Below are 26,954 nucleotides of genomic sequence, written 5' to 3'. Positions count from 1 at the left end.
CCAATAGAGGGTACACGGTATTTACCGTGAATATCATTATTCATCCTTTTATATGTTAGTATCTATATTCTCTCTCACAATTATTTATATAAGAGTAAATGGTATCGCTAGAAATAAATCTAGTCCTGATCGGCGTGCTATGGCGCTATAGCTTTCTTGGGGGCATCTGGTGCCTTGCTATTAATTTGTCAGGCCTCCCATATTAAACTATGCGGTCAATTAGAAATCGCTGCCGTAAGGCTTAGAGCATGGTAAATATGCCTTCCAATATAAATAAATATCGTGCGTATTGGACTGTTTGCCCTATGATTATCATCATTTTTATGAGTACTATGGCCGCCGTCTTTATGATTTGCCCGTTACCTAGCAACTATAAGCGCTCTATATCTGTGCGGACATGTCCGGTCATGCACGGTGCTGCAGACGCGGCTATGTGCGCTCCGGCTTATGCACACGCCGGTGGGCTGGTCTAGCTGTAGCGGTACATCTCTAGAAGCAATAACTCATACGGTGTGGGCATGCGCAACTATGTCCCTGGTTAACGCTGACCACTTCCGGTCATGCGCACTACTGCAGGCGCGGCGATATGCGCTCCAGCTGGAACGCATGCCAGGGAAAATGCGGTCCGAGTGGCGTACTAGAGCTAATAGGCATGTATGCCGAGCGGAGACACGGTACGGGCCAGATGGGCCACAAAAACATGGCGGTTAGTACTTCTATACTCTATACCCTGCAAATCATTCTGGTGTCATAACTGTCTGATATAGCAGACAATTCAGAGGTAGGGGTAGCTATGTCTCTAGTGGCTGTAATTATCTATTAACTCCAAAAAAGGCAGGTAGTTCTATATAAGAGCGTTATATCTTTGGTTCTTGATGAGGATGGCCTCTTTAAAATAATGCGCATATGATGATCTATAGTAGTGATGCGGTATCTTTGATCTGGTTATATATCTTATGTGTACATGGTTAGCTTGTTGTTTTTGTTACTGATTATTTAGTCAGTGCTTCCATTTATTTCTGCCTTGCCTGCTAGAATTTATCAAGCAATCTATTATAATTAATTTTTTGCTACTATTCCTAGCTACCCATAGGGAATCTAAGGGATAGCCGTCGCAGAGTGGGGGTGCCATTTCCGCTGTACAGTAAAGTGCCAACCTCCACAGCAAGGCAGGTATCGAGGTTAGTGAGCAGTGCAGTTAGGAATTTTTGTTCACTTTTAGCACTTTATTCTGCACTGTTTTTGCACTTTGTATGTCTGTGTCTCTCACCCTATCAAAATCAATACAAAAATGTTTTTTGCTTTACCTACCAATGGGTAATCTTGGTTATTGATATCTATCTACCCAATTTTTTCCTGTTGTACATTTGTGAGCCCGGCTGTGACACATATATAGGGCAGCAATAGGAGATCTAGGGTAAGTCGTCGATGAGTGGGGGTGCCAGTCTCGTACATATGTAGGGTGCCAACCTCCACTGCCAGGTAGTAGGCATCAAGGGTCCCCTGGATAGGGCATATCTAGAGAGCACGGTTGATAGTTTTGATATGTTTGTGGCTGTGTCTATGGTTTTAACCAATAAAAGTATTGTTTTATATAGCTAACTGAGAGTTATAGGTTATTTGGTTGTACTCGGAACGATGTATACACTAACCATAGAGAGAAGGAAAAGGTACAGATTGTTGACTGAGTGCAGGGAACATGCTCGGGCTTCCAGAGCCACAACTGCACGTCACGGGTCAGTGTGAGGTACATGGGAAGAGGATGATCGTATAATGAAGAGCGAAGGTAGGGATTTCTTCCACGCAACGCATGGTCAGAGCCTGGAAGAAATCATTAGCATCTACTATATAATTGTCTAAGGGTCACTTCCGTCTGTCCTTCTGTCTGTCTGTCTGTCACGGATATTCATTGGTCGCGGCCTCTGTCTGTCATGGAAATCCAAGTCGCTGATTGGTCACGGCAAAACAGCCACGACCAATCAGCGATGGGCACAGTCTGGCGGTAAAATGGCCGCTCTTTCCTCCCTGCAGTCAGTGCCCGGCGCCTGCATACTCCCCTCAATTAACCGCTCACACAGGGTTAATGCCGGCGGTAACGGACCGCGTTATGCCGCAGGTAATGCACTCCGTTACCGCTGCTATTAACCCTATGCGTCCCCAACTTTTTACTATTGATGCTGCCTATGCGGCATCAATAGTAAAAAGATCTAATGTTAAAATAATAAAAAAACAAGAAACCTGCTATTCTCACCCTCCGCCGTCCGATGATGCGCTCGCGGCTGCCGCCATCTTCCGTTCCCAGAGATGCATTGCGAAATTACCCAGAAGACTTAGCGGTCTCGCGAGACCGCTAAGTCATCTGGGTAATTTCGCAATGCATCCTGGGAACGGAAGATGGCGGCAGCCGCGCGCGTATCGCCGGAGCTTCGCTGGCTCCCAAGGGGTGAGTATATAACTATTTTTTATTTTAATTATTTTTTTTAACAGGGATATGGTGCCCACACTGCTGTATACTACGTGGGCTGTGTTAGATACCGCATGGCTGCTATATACTACCTGGCCAGTGTTACATACTATGTGGGCTGTGTTATGTACTATGTGGCTGTGCTATACACTGCGTGGGCTGTGCTATATATTACTTGGCCAGTGTTATATACTGCGTGGACTGTGTTATATACTACATCGCCTGTGTTATATAATGCGTGGCTGCTATATACTGCATGGGCTGTGTTATATAGTACGTGGGCTGTGTTATATACTGTTTGGGCTGTGTTATATACTGCGTGGCCACTGTTATATATTGCTTGGCCTGTATTAACGCATCGGGTATTCTACAATATGTATGTATGTATATAGCAGCCACATAATATATAGCACAGGCTACGTAGTATTTGTCTGCTATATACCACATGGCTCCTATATACTACGTGGCCTATGCTATATACTATGTGGCTGCAATATACATGCATAAATACATATTCTAGAATACCCGATGCGTTAGAATCGGACCACCATCTAGTAATGAAATAAAAGTCTATTTATCCACATCTAGACAGCAACTATGAGGCATACAGGTAAGACTAGATTAACAATTTCCGATGGAGACTATTGAAGCATGACAAAAGTAACTAGATGGGTATTTCCTGAAGGAACTACAGATAGTGCTTTGGAGTGGTGCCCAGGCTGCCCCTGCAAGAGTTTTACACTTGCATGCCCCTCAGGACCGATTTGGGGAACGGGGCCCCTCGGGGTCCGATTTGGCAGGCGGGGCCCCTCGGGGTCTGATTTGGTGGGCGGGGCCCCTCGGGGTCCGATTTGGTGGGCGGGGTCACTCTAGGTCCGATTTGGTGGGTGGGGTCACTGTGGGTCTGATTTGGTGGGCGGGGTCAGTCGGGGTCTGATTTGGTGGGCGGGGCCACTCTGGGTCCAATGTGGTGGGCGGGGTCACTCTGGGTCCGATGTGGTGGGCGGGGTCACTCTGGGTCTGATTTGGTGGGCGGAGCCACTCTGGGTCCGATTTGGTGGGCGGGGCACCTCAGGGTCCGATTTGGTGGGCGGGGTCACTCGGGGTCCGATTTGGTGGGTGGGGTCACTCGGGGTCCGATTTGGTGGGCGGGGCCACTCGGGGTCCGATTTGGTGGGCTGGGCACCTCAGGGTCCAATTTGGTGGGCGGGTCACTTTAAGAGCTGATATTATCTGGCAAATCTGTGTCCTGGTGGGGTCATGTACAGTTCGTAGGCGTTGGCATAGTAACTGGGTCTGACTGCGCATATCAATGAGCTAATCAGCCAGGTGGCAGTTATTTTGAAATTGCCTCAGAAATCAGGCCCATTATAAACGTATGGGAAAATCTCCCTATTGAAATGCATTGAGACACTTTTTTTTAAACGCAAATTGCGCCAAAACTACAAATCCGATCGACATGAAAAGTACTTAGCACACCTCTTGGGGACGCTGGCTTCGAAAGGATGCCTCACTGGAGTCTGTGAGTGCTGTGGTTCGGCCGCATTAATTGCGGACTGAATAATAATAATAAGAAGAATAAGAAGAAGTTTACCACGATCGGATTACAGTATAGTGCTTTGTTCCAAAGCACTATAATAATAATAATAATAAGAAGTTTACCACGATCGGATAACAGTATAGTGCTTTGTTCCAAAGCACTATAATAAGAAGAAGAAGTTTACCACGATCGGATAACTGTATAGGGCTTTGTTCCAAAGCACTATAACTAGATTGGTATTTCCTGAAGGAACAACAGATAGTGCTTTGGAATGGTGCCCGGGCTGCCCTTGCAAGACTTTAAAACTTGGGTGCCCCTCAGGCGCTGGTTTGGTTGTTGTAGCCCCTCAGGGTTGAGGATTTGGTGGGTGGGGCCCCTCGGGGTCCGATTTGGTGGGCGGGACCCCTCGGGGTCCAATTTGGGGGGCGGGGCCCCTCGGGGTCCAATTTGGGGGCGGTGCCCCTCGGGGTCCGATCTGGTGGGTGGGGCCACTCGGGGTCCGATTTGGTGGGCGGGGCCCCTTGGGGTCCGATTTGGTGGGCGGGGCCCCTGGGGGTCCGATTTGGTGGGCGGGGTCTCTCGAGGTCCGATTTGGTGAACGGGGCCCCTGGGGGTCCGATTTGGTGGGCGGGGCCCCTGGGGGTCAGATTTGGTGGGCAGGGCCACTCGGGGTCCGATTTGGTGGGCTGGGCACCTCAGGGTCCGATTTGGTGGGCGGGTCACTTTAAGAGCTGATATTATCTGGCAAAACTATGTACTGGTGGGGTCATGTAGAGTTCGTAGGCGTTGGCATAGTAACTGGGTCTGACTGCGCATATCAATGAGCTAATCAGCCCAGGTGGCAGACGGCAGTTACATTTCAAATTGCCTCAGAAATCAGGCCATTTATAACCCTACGGGAAAATTTCCCTATTGAAATGAGGGGAAAAAAATTTCAAACGCAAATTGCGCCAAAACTACAATTCCGATCGACATGAAAAATACTTAGCACACCTCTTGGGGACGCTGGCTTCGAAATGACGCCTCACTGGAGTCTGTGAGTGCTGCGGTTCGGGCCGCATTAATTGCAGACTGAATAATAATAACTAGATGGGTATTTCTTGAAGGAACTACAGATAGTGCTTTGGAATGGTGCCCGGGCTGCCCCTGCAAGATGTTCACACTTGGGTGCCCCTCAGGCGCTGGTTTGGTAGTTGTAGCCCATCAGAGTTGAGGCCACGCTGGGTCCGATTTGGTGGGCGGGGTCACTCTGGGTCCGATTTGGTGGGTGGGGTCACTCTGGGACCAATTTGGTGGGCGGAGCCACTCTGGGTCCGATTTGGTGGGCGGAGCAACTCTGGGTCCGATTTGGTGGGCGGGGCACCTCAGGGACCGATTTGGTGGGCGGGGTCACTCGGTCCGATTTGGTGGACGGGGTCACTCAGGGTCCAATTTGGTGGGCCGGGTCACTCTGGGTCCAATTTGGTGGGCCGGGTCACTCTGGGTCCGAGTTGGTGGGCCGGGTCACTCTGGGTCCGATTTGGTGGGCGGGGTCACTCTGGGTTCGATTTGGTGGGCGGGGTCACTCTGGGTCTGATTTGGTGGGCGGAGTTACTCTGGGTTCGATTTGGTGGGTCGGGTCACTCTGGGTCCGATTTGGTGGGCGGAGTTACTCTGGGTTCGATTTGGTGTGTGGAGTTACTCTGGGTTCGATTTGGTGTGCGGGGCACCTCTGGGTCCGATTTGGTGGGTGGGGTCACTCTGGGACCGATTTGGTTGGCTGGGTCACTCTGGGTCCGATTTGGTGGGCGGGGCACCTCTGGGTCCGATTTGGTGGGCGGGGCACCTCTGGGTCCGAATTGGTGGGTGGGGTCACTCTGGGACAGATTTGGTGGGCGGGGTCACTCTGGGTCCGATTTGGTGGGCAGGCACCTCAGGGACCGATTAGGTGGGCGGGGTCACTCTGGGTCCGATTTTGTGGGCGAGGTCACTCTGGGTCCGATTTGGTGGGCGGGGCACCTCAGGGACCGAATTGGTGGCCGGGGTCACTCAGGGTCCGATTTGGTGGGTCGGGTCACTCTGGGTCCGATTTGGTGGGCCGGGTCACTCTGGGTCCGATTTGGCTGGCGGGGCCCCTGGGGGTCCGATTTGGTGGGCGGGGTTACCCTGGGTCCGATTTGGAGGGCGGAGCCACTCTGGGTCCGATTTGGTGGGCGGGGCACCTCAGGGACCGATTAGGTGGGCGGGGTCACTCTGGGTCCGATTTGGTGGGCGGAGCCGCTCTGGGTCCGATTTGGTGGGCGGGGCACCTCAGGGTCCGATTTGGTGGGCGGGGTCACTCAGGGTCCGATTTGGTGGGCGGGGTCACTCAGGGTCCGATTTGGTGGGCGGGGCACCTCAGGGACCGAATTGGTGGCCGGGGTCACTCAGGGTCCGATTTGGTGGGCCGGGTCACTCTGGGACCAATTTGGTGGGCGGAGCCACTCTGGGTCCGATTTGGTGGGTGGGGCACCTCAGGGACCGATTTGGTGGCGGGGTCACTCAGGGTCCCATTTGGTGAACGGGGTCACTCAGGGTCCGATTTGGTGGGCGGGGTCACTCTGGGTCCAATTTGGTGGGCGGGGTCACTCTGGGTCCGATTTGGTGGGTGGGGTCACTCTGGGTCCGATTTGTTGGGCGGGGTTACTCTGGGTCCGATTTGGTGGGCCGGGTCACTCTGGGTCCGATTTGGTGGGCTGAGCCACTCTGGGTCCGATTTGGTGGGCGGGGTCACTCTGGGTCCGATTTATTGGCCCGGGTCACTCTGGGTCCGATTTGGTGGCCCGGGTCTCTCTGGGTCCGATTTGGTGGCCCGGGTCACTCTGGGTCCGATTTGGTGGCTCGGGTCACTCTGGGTCCGATTTGGTGACCCGGGTCACTCTGGGTCCGATTTGGTGGCCCGGGTCACTCTGACTGACAGCAGGATAAGGGAATGGCTGATAACAGAGAATAGACTGACAGCAGGACAAGGGAATGGCTGATAACAGAGAGAATAGACTGACAGCAGGACAGGGGAATGGCTGATAACAGAGAGAAATAGACTGACAGCAGGACGGGGAATGGCTGATAACAGAGAGAAATAGACTGACAGCAGGACAGGGGAATGGCTGATAACAGAGAAAAAGACTGACAGCAGGATGGGGGAATGGCTGATAACAGAGAGAATAGACTGACAGCAGGATGGGGAATGGCTGATAACAGGGAGAATAGACTGACAGCAGGACAGGGGAATGGCTGATAACAGAGAGAAATAGATGGGTATTTCCTGAAGGAACTACAGATAGTACTTTGGAATGGTGCCCGGGCTGCCCCTGCAAGACTTTCACACTTGGGTGCCCCTCAGGCGCTGGTTTGGTAGTTGTAGCTCCTCAGGGTTGAGGCCACTCTGGGTCCAATTTGGCGGGCGGCGCCGCTCTGGGTCCGATTTGGTGGGCGGCGCCGCTCTGGGTCCGATTTGGCGGGCGGCGCCGCCCTGGGTCCGATTTGGCGGGCGGCACCGCTCTGGGTCCGATTTGGCGGGCGGCGCCGCTCTGGGTCCGATTTGGCGGGCGGCGCCGCGCTGGGTCCGATTTGGCGGGCGGCGCCGCTCTGGGTCCGATTTGGCGGGCGGCGCCGCTCTGGGTCCGATTTGGCGGGCTGCGCCGCTCTGGGTCCGATTTGGCGGGCGGCGCCGCTCTGGGTCCGATCTGGCGGGCGGCGCCACTCTGGGTCCGATTTGGCGGGCGGCGCCACTCTGGGTCCAATTTGGTGGGCGGCGCCACTCCGGGTCCGATTCGGCAGGCGGCGCCGCTCTGGCGGGCGGCCCCATTCCGGGTCCGATTTGGCGGGCGGCGCCACTCCGGGTCCGATTTGGCGGGCGGCGCCACTCCGGGTCCGATTTGGCGGGCGGCGCCACTCCGGGTCCGATTTGGCGGGCGGCGCCACTCCGGGTCAGATTTGGCGGGCGGCGCCACTCCGGGTCCGATTTGGCGGGTGGCGCCACTCTGGCGGGCGGCGCCACTCCGGGTCCGATTTGGCGGGCGGCGCCACTCCGGGTTCGATTTGGCGGGCGGCGCCACTCCGGGTCCGATTTGGTGGGCGGCGCCACTCCGGGTCCGATTTGGCGGGCGGCGCCACTCCGGGTCCGATTTGGCGGGCGGCGCCACTCCGGGTCCGATTTGGCGGGCGGCGCAAATCTGGGTCCGATTTGTCGGGCGGCGCAACTCTGGGTCCGATTTGGCGGGCGGCGCCACTCTGGGTCCGATTTGGCGGGCGGCGCCACTCTGGGTCCGATTTGGCGGGCGGCGCCACTCTGGGTCCGATTTGGCGGGCGGCGCCACTCTGGGTCCGATTTGGCGGGCGGCGCCACTCTGGGTCCGATTTGGCGGGCGGCGCCACTCTGGGTCCGATTTGGCGGGCGGCGCCACTCTGGGTCCGATTTGGCGGGCGGCGCCACTCTGGGTCCGATTTGGCGGGCGGCGCCACTCTGGGTCCGATTTGGCGGGCGGCGCCACTCTGGGTCCGATTTGGCGGGCGGCGCCACTCTGGGTCCGATTTGGCGGGCGGCGCCACTCTGGGTCCGATTTGGCGGGCGGCGTCACTCTGGGTCCGATTTGGCGGGCGGCGCCACTCTGGGTCCGATTTGGCGGGCGGCGCCACTCTGGGTCCGATTTGGCGGGCGGCGCCACTCTGGGTCCGATTTGGCGGGCGGCGCCACTCTGGGTCCGATTTGGCGGGCGGCGCCACTCTGGGTCCGATTTGGCGGGCGGCGCCACTCTGGGTCCGATTTGGCGGGCGGCGCCACTCTGGGTCCGATTTGGCGGGCGGCGCCACTCTGGGTCCGATTTGGCGGGCGGCGCCAATCTGGGTCCGATTTGGCGGGCGGCGCCCCTCTGGGTCCGATTTGGCGGACGGCGCCACTCTGGGTCCGATTTGGCGGACGGCGCCACTCTGGGTCCGATTTGGCGGGCGGCGCCACTCTGGGTCTGATTTGGCAGGCGGCGCCACTCTGGGTCCGATTTGGTGAGCGGGGCAATAATTATAATAAGACTACAGATAGTGCTTTGAAATTGTGCTGTGCTATCACTTTAAGAGCTGATATTATCTGGCAAAACTGTGCTGGTGTGGTCATGTACAGTTCGCAGGCGTTGGCATAGTAACTGGGCCTGACTGCGCATATCAATGAGCTAATCAGCCAGGTGGCAGGTGGCAGGTACATTTCAAATTGCCTCAGAAACCCGGCCATTATAACCTATGGGAAAATTTACCTATTGAAATGCATTACAATGAGGGGAAAAAACATTTTCAAACGCAAATTGCACCAAAATTACAAATCCGATCGACACGAAAAATACTTAGCACACCTCTTGGGGACGCTGGCTTCGAAATGACACCTCACTGGAGTCTGTGAGTGAAGCGGTTCGGGCCGCATTACGTGCGGACTGAATAATAATAAGAACTAGATGGGTATTTCCTGAAGGAACTACAGATAGTGCTTTGGAATGGTGCCCGGGTTGCCCCAGCAAGACTTTCACACTTGGGTGCCCCTCAGGCGCTGTTTTGGTAGTTGTAGCCACTCTGGGTCCGATTTGGCGGGCGGCGCCACTCTGGGTCCGATTTGGCAGGCGGCGCCACTCCGGGTCCGATTTGGCGGGCGGCACCACTCCGGGTCCGATTTGGCGGGCGGCACCACTCTGGGTCCGATTTGGCGGGCGGCGCCACTCTGGGTCCAATTTGGCGGGCGGCGCCACTCTGGGTCCGATTTGGCGGGCGGCGCCACTCTGGGTCCGATTTGGCGGGCGGCGCCACTCTGGGTCCGATTTGGCGGGCGGCGCCACTCTGGGTCCGATTTGGCGGGCGGCGCCACTCTGGGTCCGATTTGGCGGGCGGCGCCACTCTGGGTCCGATTTGGCGGGCGGCGCCACTCTGGGTCCGATTTGGCGGGCGGCGCCACTCTGGGTCCGATTTGGCGGGCGGCGCCACTCTGGGTCCGATTTGGCGGGCGGCGCCACTCTGGGTCCGATTTGGCGGGCGGCGCCACTCTGGGTCCGATTTGGCGGGCGGCGCCACTCTGGGTCCGATTTGGCGGGCGGCGCCACTCTGGGTCCGATTTGGCGGGCGGCGCCACTCTGGGTCCGATTTGGCGGGCGGCGTCACTCTGGGTCCGATTTGGCGGGCGGCGCCACTCTGGGTCCGATTTGGCGGGCGGCGCCACTCTGGGTCCGATTTGGCGGGCGGCGCCACTCTGGGTCCGATTTGGCGGGCGGCGCCACTCTGGGTCCGATTTGGCGGGCGGCGCCACTCTGGGTCCGATTTGGCGGGCGGCTCCACTCTGGGTCCGATTTGGCGGGCGGCGCCACTCTGGGTCCGATTTGGCGGGCGGCGCCACTCTGGGTCCGATTTGGCGGGCGGCGCCAATCTGGGTCCGATTTGGCGGGCGGCGCCACTCTGGGTCCGATTTGGCGGACGGCGCCACTCTGGGTCCGATTTGGCGGACGGCGCCACTCTGGGTCCGATTTGGCGGGCGGCGCCACTCTGGGTCTGATTTGGCAGGCGGCGCCACTCTGGGTCCGATTTGGTGAGCGGGGCAATAATTATAATAAGACTACAGATAGTGCTTTGAAATTGTGCTGTGCTATCACTTTAAGAGCTGATATTATCTGGCAAAACTGTGCTGGTGTGGTCATGTACAGTTCGCAGGCGTTGGCATAGTAACTGGGCCTGACTGCGCATATCAATGAGCTAATCAGCCAGGTGGCAGGTGGCAGGTACATTTCAAATTGCCTCAGAAACCCGGCCATTATAACCTATGGGAAAATTTCCCTATTGAAATGCATTACAATGAGGGGAAAAAACATTTTCAAACGCAAATTGCGCCAAAACTACAAATCCGATCGACACGAAAAATACTTAGCACACCTCTTGGGGACGCTGGCTTCGAAATGACACCTCACTGGAGTCTGTGAGTGAAGCGGTTCGGGCCGCATTACGTGCGGACTGAATAATAATAAGAACTAGATGGGTATTTCCTGAAGGAACTACAGATAGTGCTTTGGAATGGTGCCCGGGTTGCCCCAGCAAGACTTTCACACTTGGGTGCCCCTCAGGCGCTGTTTTGGTAGTTGTAGCCACTCTGGGTCCGATTTGGCGGGCGGCGCCACTCTGGGTCCGATTTGGCAGGCGGCGCCACTCCGGGTCCGATTTGGCGGGCGGCACCACTCCGGGTCCGATTTGGCGGGCGGCACCACTCCGGGTCCGATTTGGAGGGCGGCGCCACTCTGGGTCCGATTTGGCGTTCGGCGCCACTCTGGGTCCGATTTGGCGGGCGGCGCCACTCTGGGTCCGATTTGGCGGGCGGCGCCACTCTGGGTCCGATTTGGTGAGCGGGGCAATAATTATAATAAGACTACAGATAGTGCTTTGAAATTGTGCTGTGCTATCACTTTAAGAGCTGATATTATCTGGCAAAACTGTGCTGGTGTGGTCGTGTACAGTTCGCAGGCGTTGGCATAGTAACTGGGCCTGACTGCGCATATCAATGAGCTAATCAGCCAGGTGGCAAGTGGCAGGTACATTTCAAGTTGCCTCAGAAACCCGGCCATTATAACCTATGGGAAAATTTCCCTATTGAAATGCATTACAATGAGGGGAAAAAACATTTTCAAACGCAAATTGCGCCAAAACTACAAATCCGATCGACACGAAAAATACTTAGCACACCTCTTGGGGACGCTGGCTTCGAAATGACACCTCACTGGAGTCTGTGAGTGCAGCGGTTCGGGCCCCAGAGGAAGAGGCGTGGCTGTTGAACGGAGGGTCGGCTGTGTGCTTGGCTGTGGACCGTGTGCTCCTGGGAAGGGAGATTTTTCACCTGGGACTCTTTGCCTGCCCCTTCCCAGGAAGCAGAGACTGTTCCTGGGACTGAGCTTCGGGGCTGAGCCCCTGGCTCCCACCCCCCGGTGCAAGCCGGCTGGGGGTGGGAGGCCTGCATATCATCAGGAAGCCCCGTGTACCATCTAGCCAGTCCCGGGACCAAAAAAGCCATGGGAAAAAGTGGCAAAAGCTCGGGGGGCCGCAGGCCCCAGAAGACGGGGACCCCTAAGGCCGTGGCCATGGCGGTTCCTCCTCCCGGAGGAAGAGAGGCGGCCAGTGGAGGTGCGGCGGTGAGCCCCCAGATATGGGGCTCTAAGGTGGCTGGGGAGCCGATCACCACCTACGGCTCCCGAATACGCGTGCACGTCCACAAGTACGAGGAGGCCGCCAAACAGCTGAGGATACTCCGGGAGGAGTTGAAGGGAGCCAGGGCATCTTCTAAGTGCAGGCTCCCTGCCTCAAGGAGAGCAGAGGTCGCCGCCACGGTGAAGAGGCTGAAGGGGTCCATAGCCTCCCTGGAAAATCGCAGAGCGGAGATCCTGTCGGGAAGCGGCCCCTTTGAAGAGAAGCTAAAAAACGACGACCGGTTTAGGGCCATGACCGGTGGGTCTTCTGAGGGGTCAGGAGACCCCGACCAGGTGGAGGAAGAGGAGGAGGAGGAGGATGGCGGTCCATCTGCGCCATACCCACCTGAAGGCCTGGGGAGTAACAGCACCCAGGTATCGTATAGCGGGATAGCCCCTGAGCAAGTGGCCCTCCCGTCGGACTCCAGTAACTCAGAGGAAAGCGGGAGCGAGGGGGAGGATGGTGGTGGTACTAGCAGTCAGGGGGGCTGCCTCATTCTGCAGCAAGTGCGGCAGATTGAGTCCCCAGCACGGTTTGGCGAGCTGTTGTTTGGGGACGAGGTCTGCGAGGATGGGGCAACCGGGAGGGGGAAAAAACGTAAGAAGGCGAAAGTATCCGTGGTAGATAAATTTGTCTACGTCCCCTTTCCCGGGGCTCCCCTGTCCGGTTGTACGGAACCCGCTACCCACCCCGACTCGGGCCCTGTTGTGGGTCCGCAGCGAGGGAGCGGGGAGAGGAAAGTCTGCCCGGATCGGAGTGCCATGCCTGGTGGTGGTAGTTCTGATTCGGGCAGTGATATGGAATGCGGTGCCGGCGGAGCCAGTGGTAGTGTTTGTGGTGGTGGTGCTCGGGCCAAGCCCTCTGTGGAAGGGGGGGCTGGCCCGGCACCTGGTGTGCAGGCAGCCGGGGCCGCATCTCCGGCGGCAAGAGCTGGGGTGTCCGGGTCCCCCACATGCGGATCCGCTCATAAGGCTGGATCTTTTTCGGGGACCCGGGGATCAGGAAAGGGCGCGACTAAGTTAAAGGCACAATGCAAGGTACTGGTCGCTCCCCTGCCGGTGTCCGTGGCCAGGTCGGGGACCCCCGTGCGTGGAGCCAGTGATGGGTCTGTGCCAGGGGCCCCGCCGCCACTGGACGCCGAGGGGGAGTGGCCTGTGCTGAGGGGTTCAGCGGTGGTGGCGGCTGTTGCGGGGGCTATGCCTCTTGGCGTCAGTCCCGTGGGGGGCCCTGGGCGTACCCCGGGGTCTCCGGTGCGGGTGGCGTCGGGGGGCGTGGCTTCCCCAGCTGCGACCCCAGTTGTCCCCTCCATGCATGTGTCTGGGGCCCGTGAGGGGGCGTGGCCTCCCCGAGTGTTGCCCGGCCCGCTGTGGTTGTGGCATGCGGGGGGGGTGTGCCCTCCTCGGCTGCTGTCCCACCCGCCGCTGTGGTTGCGGCCGGCGGGGGGGGCACAGCCTCGGTGGTCGCGGGACCCCCCGCTGTGATCGCGGCCAGTGGAGGGGGCGTGGCCTGTGCGGCTGCGGCCCCGCCCACTGGTGCTGTGTCCAGCGGAGGGGCGTGGCCTCGGCGGGTCTGCCGCGAGTGGCTCCGCCCACTCAAAAAAATAACAGTGCTGCGGCAGTTACAGTTAAAGCCGGCAAAGGGGTGTCGGGGTCCCCTGCCCACTTACAGTCATCTGGTGGTGCGGGGGCTCCGGTGCCTGAAGTTATGGCTGCTCGTGGTCCCGGTGTGGAGCAGGGTCCGGAGGCAGAGTCCGGCCCTGCTCCAGGTAACAAGGAAAAAAAAATGGTTGCTGCAGAGAACTCAGGAGGTGCTGCTGCTCCTGAGCCTGGGCAGAGCGGAATGAGTGTTCGGCTCTGCTCTACGGGCCTTAAAGGGGCAGCGGCACCCCTGGGAAAAGTAAACAATAAAGCTGCACCGGGAAGCGTGCAGCAGGGGCCCCCAGCAGGAGAGAAAGTTACGGAAAAAAAAACCATACTGTTAATAATAATAATAAAAATAATACTGAGGTGAATGAGGCCGCGGCGACTGGGGATATGAATGACGGTATGGATGGTGTGCTGTGTGTTGAGGATGTGGGGGTGGGTACGAATGGTGTCACAAATGTTGCTAGTATGAATGGTGCGGATGGTGGTACGGATGGTGGTGCGGATGGTGGTATGGATGTAGGCGGTGGGGGGGAGGCTGGCCCATCTGCCCCCCCAGTCGCTCCCCTCCCCCTTTCTTTTGCGAGGGTGGTGGCTGGGGCTCCAGGGGGTTCACGGGGGGCTCGGGGGGTCTCCTCGCCTCTGGGTTCCGGGGACGGTGTTTTGCAGCGCCGTTTTCTGGAAGCCCTAAAAAATGGAGAGCGGTCGATCTTGGTAGAGGGAAGAGAGGTGGACCTGTCTTTCTGGCTGGAGAGACATGGCCTGGCCGCCTTCCAAGATAGAAGGGAGGGGGAAACCGTATGGTCCCTCCCGACAGCCGGGCAGGGGGTGGTGAGGAGGAATGTAGTCCGTCTTCGCTGGAGGGGCAGTGAAGCTTGCCCACCCAGGAGTAGGGTGGTGGAGCTCCTCATGAAGATGGGCTTTGGGGCGGTTGACATCTTTGCCCTAATTCATCCTGCGGCCACCCTCTTCTTCGACATCAGTTTCGTGCGGCCGGAGGGGCTTGAGCTCTTCTGGTCAAATTACGAGCTGGCGAAGGGGGAGCCCGGCTGGCGAGACTTCGCTGTACAAGCGGTGTCTCGCCAAAATGGCGTGAAGAGAGTGACCGTGGTGACCTGTAACGAGTCACTTTCTGGGGTGGACATCCTGACGTGGCTTTCCCGCTATGGGGAAGTCACGGACGTCCCCAAAAAAAATCGGGACGAATTTGGCATTTGGTCAGGGGGCTGGACCTTCATGATGAAGTTGAAGGTCTCAGGGGGTACTGTCACCCACATCCCTTCCTCGGCGTTCATTGGAAGGGACCGGATCCTGATCTTCTACCAGGGGCAGCCGAAGGTCTGTCACAGGTGCGGTGATCCCCGCCACTTCAGCGCAAGCTGCAAGGTGCAGAAATGTGCCTTGTGTGGCGGGGTAGGCCATCTCGCTGCATCCTGTAAGGATATTCGGTGTAACCTGTGTGGTGATCTTGGTCACCCGTACAGCCGCTGCCCTCGCTCTTTCTCCAATTCTGCTGCTGGCCGGGTCGGGGGAGGCCGTGAGGGGGAAACCTCTGGCGGTTCAACCTCTGCCGTGGTAGGCGGTGGTGGCGGGGGAGGGGCTGAGGGGCCAGTGAGGAGAGACAGAGCCCGGGGTCCTGCCCGCCAAAGGAGGCAGGAAAGGCGCCACGGGGGTGGGGGGCAGGGAGAGCCTCAGGCAACTGGGGTAATGTCTGCTCCCCCCTCTGAGGCATCGGCTGTTGTCGCTGAGGCCCCGGGGGAGGCGGAAGTGTGCGAGGAGATCAGGAGGATGGAGAGGGAGGACAACAGGGCTGACTCCGACAACTCCTCCCAGTATGAAAGTGTGGATGAGGAGGTCACGGATCAGCCGACATTAAAACAGGGTGGTAACGCAAACCGTACCAAAAAAAGGGGGAAGAAGAAAAGGAAGGTTGTTAAGCCTTCTGGTCCTTCGCCCCCTCCCCTGACCGTGGGTGTGCCAACGGAAGGGCTCACCGGCTCCCCTCTGGTTGCCCTCTCCAACCGGTTCCAAGCCCTTGAGGACTCTGCTGAGTCGGAGGTCGAGGGTGAGGGGCCGGGGGCGGCACCTGGGGGGCTTTCGGGGGGCGGCGCAGTCTGTCCTCCGGAGGACGTTGTTTCCTCTGGGGGGGGGACTGACCCGGAACCCAGAGGCGAGGATACCAATAAAATGGATACCTCATCCTCTTTAAAGAGGAAGAATATGTCTGATCCAGTCCCTTCTTCGGGGGGGAAAAGTAAAGAGGATGGGGTGGGGAAGAAGAAGGCTGTCTAACTTAATCACCCATGATGGCTGAACTCACCCCGTTGACTCTGGCGTCGATTAATGTCGCCAGCATAAAGTCTGATGCGGCTAGATTTGCGGCCTTTGATTTTTTCACCTTAATTGAGGCTGAAATTTTGTTTTTGCAGGAGACCAGACTAACGGACATGGGGGTCATCCACAAGGCAAAAAAGGAGTGGAGGTGTGGGCCCTCATACTGGTCTCTTGCGGCCGAGCCGTATAGCGGGGTGGCGGTCCTTTTTAAGACCGCTGAGGTGGAATGCCGACGGGTTATTGAGATAGAAATGGGGAGGTGCCTAGTCTTAGACGTCTTCATGAGGGGACAGGAGCTTCGGCTCATAAACATCTACGGCCCACAGTCTAAGTGGGACCGTAAATGTCTCTTCATGAAGATCAAGCCCTTTCTTTTTACGAGCCGGCAGGTGGTCTTCGGTGGGGATTTCAACACCATTACGAGATCCCGTGATAGGGGAGGTCCCGGAGGCCGCCTGGCTTATGATAGCATAGCCCTAAATAGTCTAGCTAGTGAAGCTCGCCTGGTGGATGTCCACATACGGCACACCCCAGGTCACGAGGGTTTCACCTTTCATAGAGGTAGCAGTAGGTCTAGAATAGACAGGTTTTTTTTGAAGGAGGACGCCATCTTTTCTGCAGTGTCCGCCGTTGAGGTGGAGTTCTCCGATCACTGTTTAATTTTCTTTTCTCTGAATGTTACAGAGACGCCCCGGATGGGAAGAGGGCTGTGGAAGCTGAATTCATGCCTTCTGGAAGAGGCGGAGGTGAGACAATCCTTTGAGGCTTTTCTTCAGAGCCAGGTACCGCTTTTGGATCTCTGTAGTACTAAGTCTGAGTGGTGGGAGATCTTCAAGAAAAGGGTGGCGGGGTTCTTCCGTCAGCTCTCGAGCCTCAGAAGTCTGAACAGGCATCGCTTGTATCAAGACCTGAGGAGGAAACTCGAGCAGCTCGTCTCGACTGGAGGTGACCGAGAGGAAATCTCCAGAGTGAAATCTTTGCTCAAGGGGTGTCAGTATGATAGGCACGCATCTTTAGTTTTTGAGAGGGATTTCGGGAAGTACCGCTCGCCCGACCCTTACAGAAACTGTAAGATGTCAGTGAATTGTAAGGTGGTGACAGGACTGATCGACAATACGGGTTCCCTGAACAGATCCAAATCAGGGATCCTGGAGGTGGTCAGGTCCTTTTACTCATGCCTCTTGAGGAAGAGGGATCTGGATCGAGATGGGATGTCGGCTTTCCTGGCTGAAACTGTTCCTGAGCCAGGAGATGACCCCTCTCTTCATGTTTTGGCCGAGGTAATCAGGGAAGAGGAAGTGAGACTGGCCATTGATGGGCTCCGGCCCAAGAAATCGCCAGGTCCGGATGGCTTAACATCCGAGTTTTACAAGACTTTTAGGGACTCCTTGGTCCCCCTCTTGACTGAGGTGTTTAATGAGTGCCTCTCCTCGGGTGCTCTTCCCAGTTCAATGAGGAAGTCAGCCCTGATTATCTTGTCAAAGGGTAAGGACCCGTCCCGTATCGAGAATTGGCGTCCCATAGCGCTCCTCGATACGGACCGAAAGATTCTGGCAAAGGTGTTGTTTAATCGGCTGGTGAAGTTTGCACCTCGGCTCCTTTCGGGGGCTCAGCACTGTTCTGTTCCAGGCCGCAGTACTTTTAGTGCTGTGCTCGGTGTCCGAGAGGCAGTGGAGCAGGGCATTGCGGGTCACTGGAAGGGGTACTTGCTGTCCTTAGACCAGGCAAAGGCTTTTGACCGGGTGGATCATGAGTACCTCTGGTCTGTCCTTCTGAGGTATGGTCTGCCGGGGAGGTTTGTAAATTGGTTAAAGACCTTGTATGAGGGGGCTGAGACTTTCCCGCTCGTGAACGGTTGGGTTGGTCACTCTTTTGAGGTGAGCTCCGGGGTCCGTCAGGGCTGTCCTCTGAGCCCACTTTTATACGTGTTCGCGATCGATCCCTTCTTAAGGAGGGTAGATCGTGGACCGTTGGTGGGAGTCGGGATGGACCGGGCGGAGCCGGGGGCCACTCTGAGGGTGGTAGCATACGCCGATGACGTCTCCCTTTTTGTATCCTCGAGAGAGGAGGCGGATTGGGTCATGTCTGAGGTCGTGCGCTACTCGGAGGCATCCGGGTCCATGATCAACCGGGAAAAGTGCGAGAGTCTCTGGCTGGGAGGGGGAGATCCAAGTTTTGATCTCCCGGACACCCTTCCAGGGCCCCAGTCCTCCGCTAAGATCTTAGGCATCAATTTTGGCCCAGGGGACTATCCCCAACAAAATTGGGAAGGCAGGCTCAAGATTGCCGCCCAGAAGGTGGACCAGTGGAAGGGTTGGTCTTTAACCCTGAGGGAAAGGGTCAGCTTGGCCAAGGGTTATTTGCTTCCTTTGTTAATTTACCTGGGCAGCGTCTGCATCTTGCCAGAGTCTCTCTGGACGCGGGTCTATAGCCTGTTCTTCCAATTGTTATGGGGGAACAGGCTTAACCTAATCAAGAGGGAGGTCACGTACCGCACGAGGAGACTAGGTGGGTTGGGTATGGTCAACCCAGTGGTGTTCTTAGTGAACACCTTTCTTAAGACCAACATTGCCAACCTCTGGACAGAGAGGGCTCCTCCGTGGGTATTCTCCTGCAGGGGATGGTTTCGGCCTTTCTTCCAGGAATGGGAGACAGGAGGGCAGGTGAAGGACCTACGAACACCACATGGACATCTCCCGGCTTATGCTACCCCGGCTCTGAAGGTGATCCGCCGGTGGGGTCTGGGAATGTGGGAAATCAGGACCATGTCGAGGAAATCCCTTGACAGTAGGGTCCTGTTGACCCATTTCCAGAAGCCCCTGGTGCTCAGAGATTGCTCAGGCCGGGATCTGGAGGGGGGGCTCGGGTTGTTAAATTCTTCACGGATCCCCTCGAAGTTTTGGGACTTGGCCTGGCGCTGCTTCCATGGGAGGCTGTATGTGAGGGACAATCTGAAGTACAGGAACTCTGATGATCGGGGTTGTCCCCGTGAAGAGTGTGGCGACATGCTGGAAAGCATGGAGCACTTCCTCCTTCAGTGTCCCTTTAATACAGGGGTCTATAACCGGGTGGGTGCTTCCATAGGCTGGCCTAGGCTGGCATCCCTTTCCTATCCGGAGTGGGCTTATGGGGCATTCAGATCCCTTGGTGGCCGAGATCGGGGCACTTTATTCCTAGTTAGTGTAATTGTTAGGTTCTACACCTGGAATGCACGGTGCCTAGTTTCAATACAGCATAAAACCCTCCCCCGGGATGAGGTGGTTAGTAACATCTTGGGTGACCTGGGTAAGGTGCGCTCTTTGGAGTTTGGGAGGCTGGGTGCGAGGAGGGCCTCTTGGCTTTGGAGGGGTCTCTCCTTTTAATACGTACCCGAGGGAAAGCTTGGCTTGAGTGATTAGGGGCTTCCAAGGAGTGTGGGAGGCTGGGTGGGAAGGGGGCCTCTTCACTTTGGAGGGGTTTCTCTTCTTACTCTAGGGATAGACTGGTTGTGTGATTGGGATAGGGAAAGATAAGGTGGTGTGGTGTGTTGAGGGACAGTTATATAGGGATAGATAGGGATAGGGAGGGACAGTTTAGGGATAGTCAGATAGTTAGCATTGTTAAGATAGGTAGAGTAGGGATAGATAGGGGCAGGTAGGGATAGTTAGGGTCAGCTTTTTGAGGGACAGTCTTAGTTAAGTAGGGACAGGGTGTTTGTGTTGGTGTTAGAGTCAGGGCCTCTTCAGACTCCTATTCCCTGGTGGTGGGCTGATGTGTGGCACGCTTAGCCTTTTTGTTTTGTTCTGGTAGAATTAATGGATATCGGGCTTGAAGGTGCCGAACTTGGGCCTTACAGGTTAAAAGCTGTTGTTTTGGTATTGTGGTATTTTGATGTTGTGTTAGTAAAGTTATGATCTGTAAATAAAATTTTTGTATGTCTGTATTTTATCTTGTGGTATGTATAGTTAGTATGTTGTGGGGGGTGTAGTTTAGGTTGGGTGGGGGGTGTTTGTTGGGGGGTTGCATAAGGGCATATGGACCCTGGAAACAATATAAGGGCATGGAAACTTTCATGGACCCGGGGGAAAAAAGTGTGGTGTATTTTTCAGAGGGCATGAACTTGCATGGACCCGTGGTGGCAGTGTGGGTGGAGGGGAAAAAAAAAAAAAAAAAAAATAAATAAATAAATAAAAAAAAAAAAAAAAAAAAAAAAAAAAAAAGAATTTGCTGTGTTTAGAGTGTTATAGACTGTTATAGAGTGTTAAGTTTGTATAGCTAGGTTGGCCTTTTCTTTTATTTTTTGGGCAGCATGGGCCAGATTTTCTTTTTTAGTTTTATATGTATATATGTAATTAAATAGTGGGGAGTGTGAGTGTATGTGTGAGTGTATGTGCGAATGAGTTTTTTCTTTACTTTATATTTGTCTATTGGTTAGGAAAAATGGATGTGATGATTTTCCTGCTGGGGGTTTCCTAAAGCTGCGAAGTTAAGAGACTCTAAGAGGCGTGGGAAAAGAAAGACTTCTTAAATGCTGGTTTTATTTTTGTAAGATATGTTGTGTATTTCTGTTTTTGTTTGTGTTTTGTATTTTTTATAAATAAAAGAGTTCCTGAAGGAACTACAGATAGTGCTTTGGAATGGTGCCCGGGCTGCCCCTGCAAGACTTTCACACTTGGGTGCCCCTCATGCGCTGGTTTGGTAGTTGTAGCCCCTCAGGGTTGAGGCCACTCTGGGTCCGATTTGGTGGGCCGGGTCACTCTGGGTCCGATTTGGTGGGCCGGGTCACTCTGGGTCCGATTTGGTGGGCCGGGTCACTCTGGGTCCGATTTGGTGGGCCGGGTCACTCTGGGTCCGATTTGGTGGGCCGGGTCACTCTGGGTCCGATTTGGTGGGCCGGGTCACTCTGGGTCCGATTTGGTGGGCCGGGTCACTCTGGGTCCGATTTGGTGGCCCGGGTCACTCTGGGTCCCATTTGGTGGCCCGGGTCACTCTGGGTCCCATTTGGTGGCCCGGGTCACTCTGGGTCCCATTTGGTGGCCCGGGTCACTCTGGGTCCCATTTGGTGGGCCGGGTCACTCTGGGTCCCATTTGGTGGGCCGGGTCACTCTGGGTCCCATTTGGTGGGCCGGGTCACTCTGGGTCCGATTTGGTGGGCCGGGTCACTCTGGGTCCGATTTGGTGGCCCGGGTCACTCTGGGTCCGATTTGGTGGCCCGGGTCACTCTGGGTCCGATTTGGTGGCCCGGGTCACTCTGGGTCCGATTTGGTGGCCCGGGTCACTCTGGGTCCGATTTGGTGGCCCGGGTCACTCTGGGTCCGATTTGGTGGCCCGGGTCACTCTGGGTCCGATTTGGTGGCCCGGGTCACTCTGGGTCCGATTTGGTGGGCCGGGTCACTCTGGGTCCGATTTGGTGGCCCGGGTCACTCTGGGTCCGATTTGGTGGCCCGGGTCACTCTGGGTCCGATTTGGTGGCCCGGGTCACTCTGGGTCCGATTTGGTGGCCCGGGTCACTCTGGGTCCGATTTGGTGGGCCGGGTCACTCTGGGTCCGATTTGGTGGGCCGGGTCACTCTGGGTCCGATTTGGTGGCCCGGGTCACTCTGGGTCCGATTTGGTGGCCCGGGTCACTCTGGGCCCGATTTGGTGGCCCGGGTCACTCTGGGTCCGATTTGGTGGCCCGGGTCACTCTGGGTCCGATTTGGTGGGCCGGGTCACTGGGTCCGATTTGGTGGGCCGGGTCACTCAGGGTCCGATTTGGTGGGCCGGGTCACTCTGACTGACAGCAGGATAAGGGAATGGCTGATAACAGAGAATAGACTGACAGCAGGACAAGGGAATGGCTGATAACAGAGAGAATAGACTGACAGCAGGACAGGGGAATTGCTGATAACAGAGAGAAATAGACTGACAGCAGGACGGGGAATGGCTGATAACAGAGAGAAATAGACTGACAGCAGGACGGGGAATGGCTGATAACAGAGAGAATAGACTGACAGCAGGACAGGGGAATGGCTGATAACAGAGAGAATAGACTGACAGCAGGACGGGGAATGGCTGATAACAGAGAGAATAGACTGACAGCAGGACAGGGGAATGGCTGATAACAGAGAGAAATAGACTGACAGCAGTACAGGGAATGGCTGATAACAGAGAGAAATAGACTGACAGCAGGACGGGGAATGGCTGATAACAGAGAGAATAGACTGACAGCAGGACAGGGGAATGGCTGATAACAGAGAGAATAGACTGACAGCAGGACGGGGAATGGCTGATAACAGAGAGAATAGACTGACAGCAGGACAGGGGAATGGCTGATAACAGAGAGAAATAGACTGACAGCAGTACGTGGAATGGCTGATAACAGAGAAATAGATGGGTATTTCCTGAAGGAACTACAGATAGTGCTTTGGAATGGTGCCCGGGTTGCCCCAGCAAGACTTTCACACTTGGGTGCCCCTCAGGCGCTGGTTGGTAGTTGTAGCCACTCTGGGTCCGATTTGGTGGGTGGGGCCCCTCAGGGGCCGATTTGGTGGGCGCTGTATACTGCGGGGCTCTGCGCTGTATACTGCGGGGCTCTGCGCTGTATACTACGGGGCTCTTCGCTGTATACTGCGGGGCTCTGCGCTGTATGCTGCGGGGCTCTGCGCTGTATGCTGCGCGACTCTGCGCTGTATGCTGCGTGGCTCTGCGCTGTATGCTGCGAGGCTCTGCGCTGTATAATGCGCGGCTCTGCGCTGTATACTGCGCGGCTCTGCGCTGTATACTGCGGGGCTCTGCGCTGTATACTGCGCGGCTCTGCGCTGTATACTGAACGGCTCTGTGCTGTATACTGCGGGGCTCTGTGCTGTATACTGCGCGGCTCTGTGCTGTATGCTGCGCGGCTCCGCGCTGTATGCTGCATGGCTCTGCGCTGTATAATGCGCAGCTCTGCGCTGTATGCTGCGCGGCTCCGCGCTGTATGCTGCGCGGCTCCGTGGTGTATGCTGCGCGGCTCCGTGCTGTATACTGCGCGGCTCTGCGCTGTATACTGCGCGGCTCTGCGCTGTATACTGCGGGGCTCTGCGCTGTATACTGCGGGGCTCTGCGCTGTGTACTGTAATAATAATAAGACTACAGATAGTGCTTTGAAATTGTGCTGTGCTGTCACTTTAAGAGCTGATATTATCTGGCAAAACTGTGCTGGTGTGGTCATGTACAGTTCGCAGGTGTTGGCATAGTAACTGGGCCTGACTGCGCATATCAATGAGCTAATCAGCCAGGTGGCAGGTGGCAGGTACATTTCAAATTGCCTCAGAAACCCGGCCATTATAACCTATGGGAAAATTTCCCTATTGAAATGCATTACAATGAGGGGAAAAAACATTTTCAAACACAAATTGCGCCAAAACTACAAATCCGATCGACACGAAAAATACTTAGCACACCTCTTGGGGACGCTGGCTTCGAAATGACACCTCACTGGAGTCTGTGAGTGAAGCGGTTCGGGCCGCATTACGTGCGGACTGAATAATAATAAGAATAACTAGATGGGTATTTCCTGAAGGAACTACAGATAGTGCTTTGGAATGGTGCCCGGGCTGCCCCTGCAAGACTTTCACACTTGGGTGCCCCTCATATGCCTGTTTGGTAGTTGTAGCCCCTCAGGGTTGAGGATTTGGTGGGCGCCCCCACTCTGGGTCCGATTTGGGGGTTGGAGCCACTCTGGGTCCGATTTGGTGGGCTGGGTCACTCTGGGTCCGATTTGGTGGGCCAGGCCACTATGGGTCCGATTTGGTGGGCCAGGCCACTCTGGGTCCGATTTGGTGGGCCGGGTCACTCTGGGTCCGATTTGGTGGGCCGCGTCACTCTGGGTCCGATTTGGTGGGCCGCGTCACTCTGGGTCCGATTTGGTGGGCGGTGCCCCTCAGGGGCCGATTTGGTGGGCCGGGCCACTCTGGGTCCGATTTGGTGGGCCGGGCCACTCTGGGTCCGATTTGGTGGCCCGGGTCACTCTGGGTCCGTTTTGGTGGCCCGGGTCACTCTGGGTCCGATTTGGTGGCCCGGGTCACTCTGGGTCCGATTTGGTGGCCCGGGTCACTCTGGGTCCGATTTGGTGGGCCGGGTCACTCTGGGTCCGATTTGGTGGGCCGGGTCATTCTGGGTCCGGTTTGGTGGGCCGGGTCACTCTGGGTCCGGTTTGGTGGGCCGGGTCACTCTGGGTCCAGTTTGGTGGGCCGGGTCACTCTGGGTCCGATTTGGTGGGCCGGGTCACTCTGGGTCCGATTTGGTGGGCCGGGTCACTCTGGGTCCGATTTGGTGGGCCGGGTCACTCTGGGTCCGATTTGGTGGGCCGGGTCACTCTGGGTCCGATTTGGTGGGCCGGGTCACTCTGACTGACAGCAGGATAAGGGAATGGCTGATAACAGAGAATAGACTGACAGCAGGACAAGGGAATGGCTGATAACAGAGAGAATAGACTGACAGCAGGACAGGGGAATTGCTGATAACAGAGAGAAATAGACTGACAGCAGGACAGGGGAATTGCTGATAACAGAGAGAAATAGACTGACAGCAGGACGGGGAATGGCTGATAACAGAGAGCATAGACTGACAGCAGGACAGGGGAATGGCTGATAACAGAGAGAAATAGACTGACAGCAGTACGGGGAATGGCTGATAACAGAGAGAAATAGACTGACAGCAGGACGGGGAATGGCTGATAACAGAGAGAATAGACTGACAGCAGGACAGGGGAATGGCTGATAACAGAGAGAATAGACTGACAGCAGGACGGGGAATGGCTGATAACAGAGAGAATAGACTGACAGCAGGACAGGGGAATGGCTGATAACAGAGAGAAATAGACTGACAGCAGTACGGGGAAAGGCTGATAACAGAGAGAAATAGACTGACAGCAGGACGCGGAATGGCTGATAACAGAGAGAATAGACTGACAGCAGGACAGGGGAATGGCTGATAACAGAGAGAATAGACTGACAGCAGGACGGGGAATGGCTGATAACAGAGAGAATAGACTGACAGCAGGACAGGGCAATGGCTGATAACAGAGAGAAATAGACTGACAGCAGTACGGGGAATGGCTGATAACAGAGAGAAAAAGATGGCTATTTCCTGAAGGAACTACAGATAGTGCTTTGGATTGGTGCCCGGGATGCCCCAGCAAGACTTTCACACTTGGGTGCCCCTCAGGCGCTGGTTTGGTAGTTGTAGCCACTCTGGGTCCGATTTGGTGGGCGCTGTATTCTGCGCGGCTCTGCGCTGTATGCTGCGCGGCTCTGCGCTGTATACTGCGCGGCTCTGCGCTGTATACTGCGGAGCTCTGCGCTGTATGCTGCGGGGCTCTGCGCTGTATGCTGCGGGGCTCTGCGCTGTATGCTGCGGGGCTCTGAGCTGTATGCTGTGGGGCTCTGCGCCGTATGCTGCGCGGCTCTGCGCTGTATGCTGCGTGGCTCTGCGCTGTATGCTGCGCGGCTCTGCGCTGTATACTGTGCGGCTCTGCGCTGTATACTGCGGGGCTCTGCGCTGTATGCTGCGGGGCTCTGCGCTGTATGCTGCGGGGCTCTGCGCTGTATGCTGCGGGGCTCTGGGCTGTATGCTGCGCGGCTCTGCGCTGTATGCTGTGCGGCTCTGTGCTGTATGCTGCGCGGCTCCGCGCTGTATGCTGCGCGGCTCCGTGCTGTATAATGCGCGGCTCCGCGCTGTATACTGCGTGGCTCCGCGCTGTATACTGCGGGGCTCCGCGCTGTATGCTGCGGGGCTCTGCGCTGTATGCTGCGGGGCTCTGCGCTGTATGCTGCGCGGCTCTGCGCTGTATGCTGCGGGGCTCCGCGCTGTATGCTGCGCGGCTCCGCGCTGTATACTGCGCGGCTCTGCGCTGTATGCTGCGGGGCTCTGCGCTGTATACTGCGTGGCTCTGCGCTGTATACTGCGCGGCTCTGCGCTGTATAATGCGGAGCTCTGCGCTGTATACTGCGGGGCTCTGCGCTGTATACTGCGGGGCTCTGCGCTATATGCTGCGGGGCTCTGCGCTGTATACTGTAATAATAATAAGACTACAGATAGTCCTTTGGAATTGTGCTGTGCTGTCACTTTAAGAGCTGATATTATCTGACAAAACTGTGACCTGGTGGAGTTGGCAGGCGTTGGCATAGTAACTGTGTCTGACTGCGCATATCAATGAGCTAATCAGCCAGGTGGCATTTGGCAGTTAAGTTATTTTCAGAAATTGCCTCAGAAACCAGCCCATTTTAAAAGTATAGCAAAATTTCCCTATTGAAATGCATTGAAACAATGCTTTCCAATGAGGGGGAAACAATTTTCAAATGCAAATTGCGCCAAAACTACAAATCCGATCGACATGAAAATAACTTAGCACACCTCTTGTGGACGCTGGCTTCGAAATGACACCTCACTGGAGTCTGTGCGTTCAGCGGTTCGGGCCGCATTACCTGCAAAAAAAAGCCTAATAATAATAATAATAAGAAGAAGAAGAAGTTTACCACGATGGAATAAGTATAGTGCTTTGTTCCAAAGCACTATAATAATAATAATAATAACTAGATGGGTATTTCCTGAAGGAACTACAGATAGTGCTTTGGAATGGTGCCCGGGCTGCCCCTGCAAGACTTTCACACTTGGGTGCCCCTCAGGCGCTGGTTTGGTAGTTGTAGCCCCTCAGGGTTGAGGCCACTCTGGGTCCGATTTGGTGGGCCAGGTCACTCTGGGTCCGATTTGGTGGGCCAGGTCACTCTGGGTCCGATTTGGTGGCCCGGGTCACTCTG

At 56.1% G+C, this 26,954-nt stretch overlaps 1 protein-coding gene across 1 annotated transcript in view; it reads left to right on the top strand.

Annotated features, from left to right (window-relative positions):
• TRIO (trio Rho guanine nucleotide exchange factor) overlaps nt 1-26,954 on the top strand; it is a 3,555,343-nt gene that overhangs the window by 2,023,085 nt on the left and 1,505,304 nt on the right.

This window comes from Ranitomeya variabilis, chromosome 6 (assembly GCF_051348905.1).
Source record: "Ranitomeya variabilis isolate aRanVar5 chromosome 6, aRanVar5.hap1, whole genome shotgun sequence".
Taxonomy (NCBI): domain Eukaryota; kingdom Metazoa; phylum Chordata; class Amphibia; order Anura; family Dendrobatidae; genus Ranitomeya; species Ranitomeya variabilis.
Note: the sequence above shows the minus strand (reverse complement) of the source record. Positions and strands in the feature narration are given on the sequence as shown.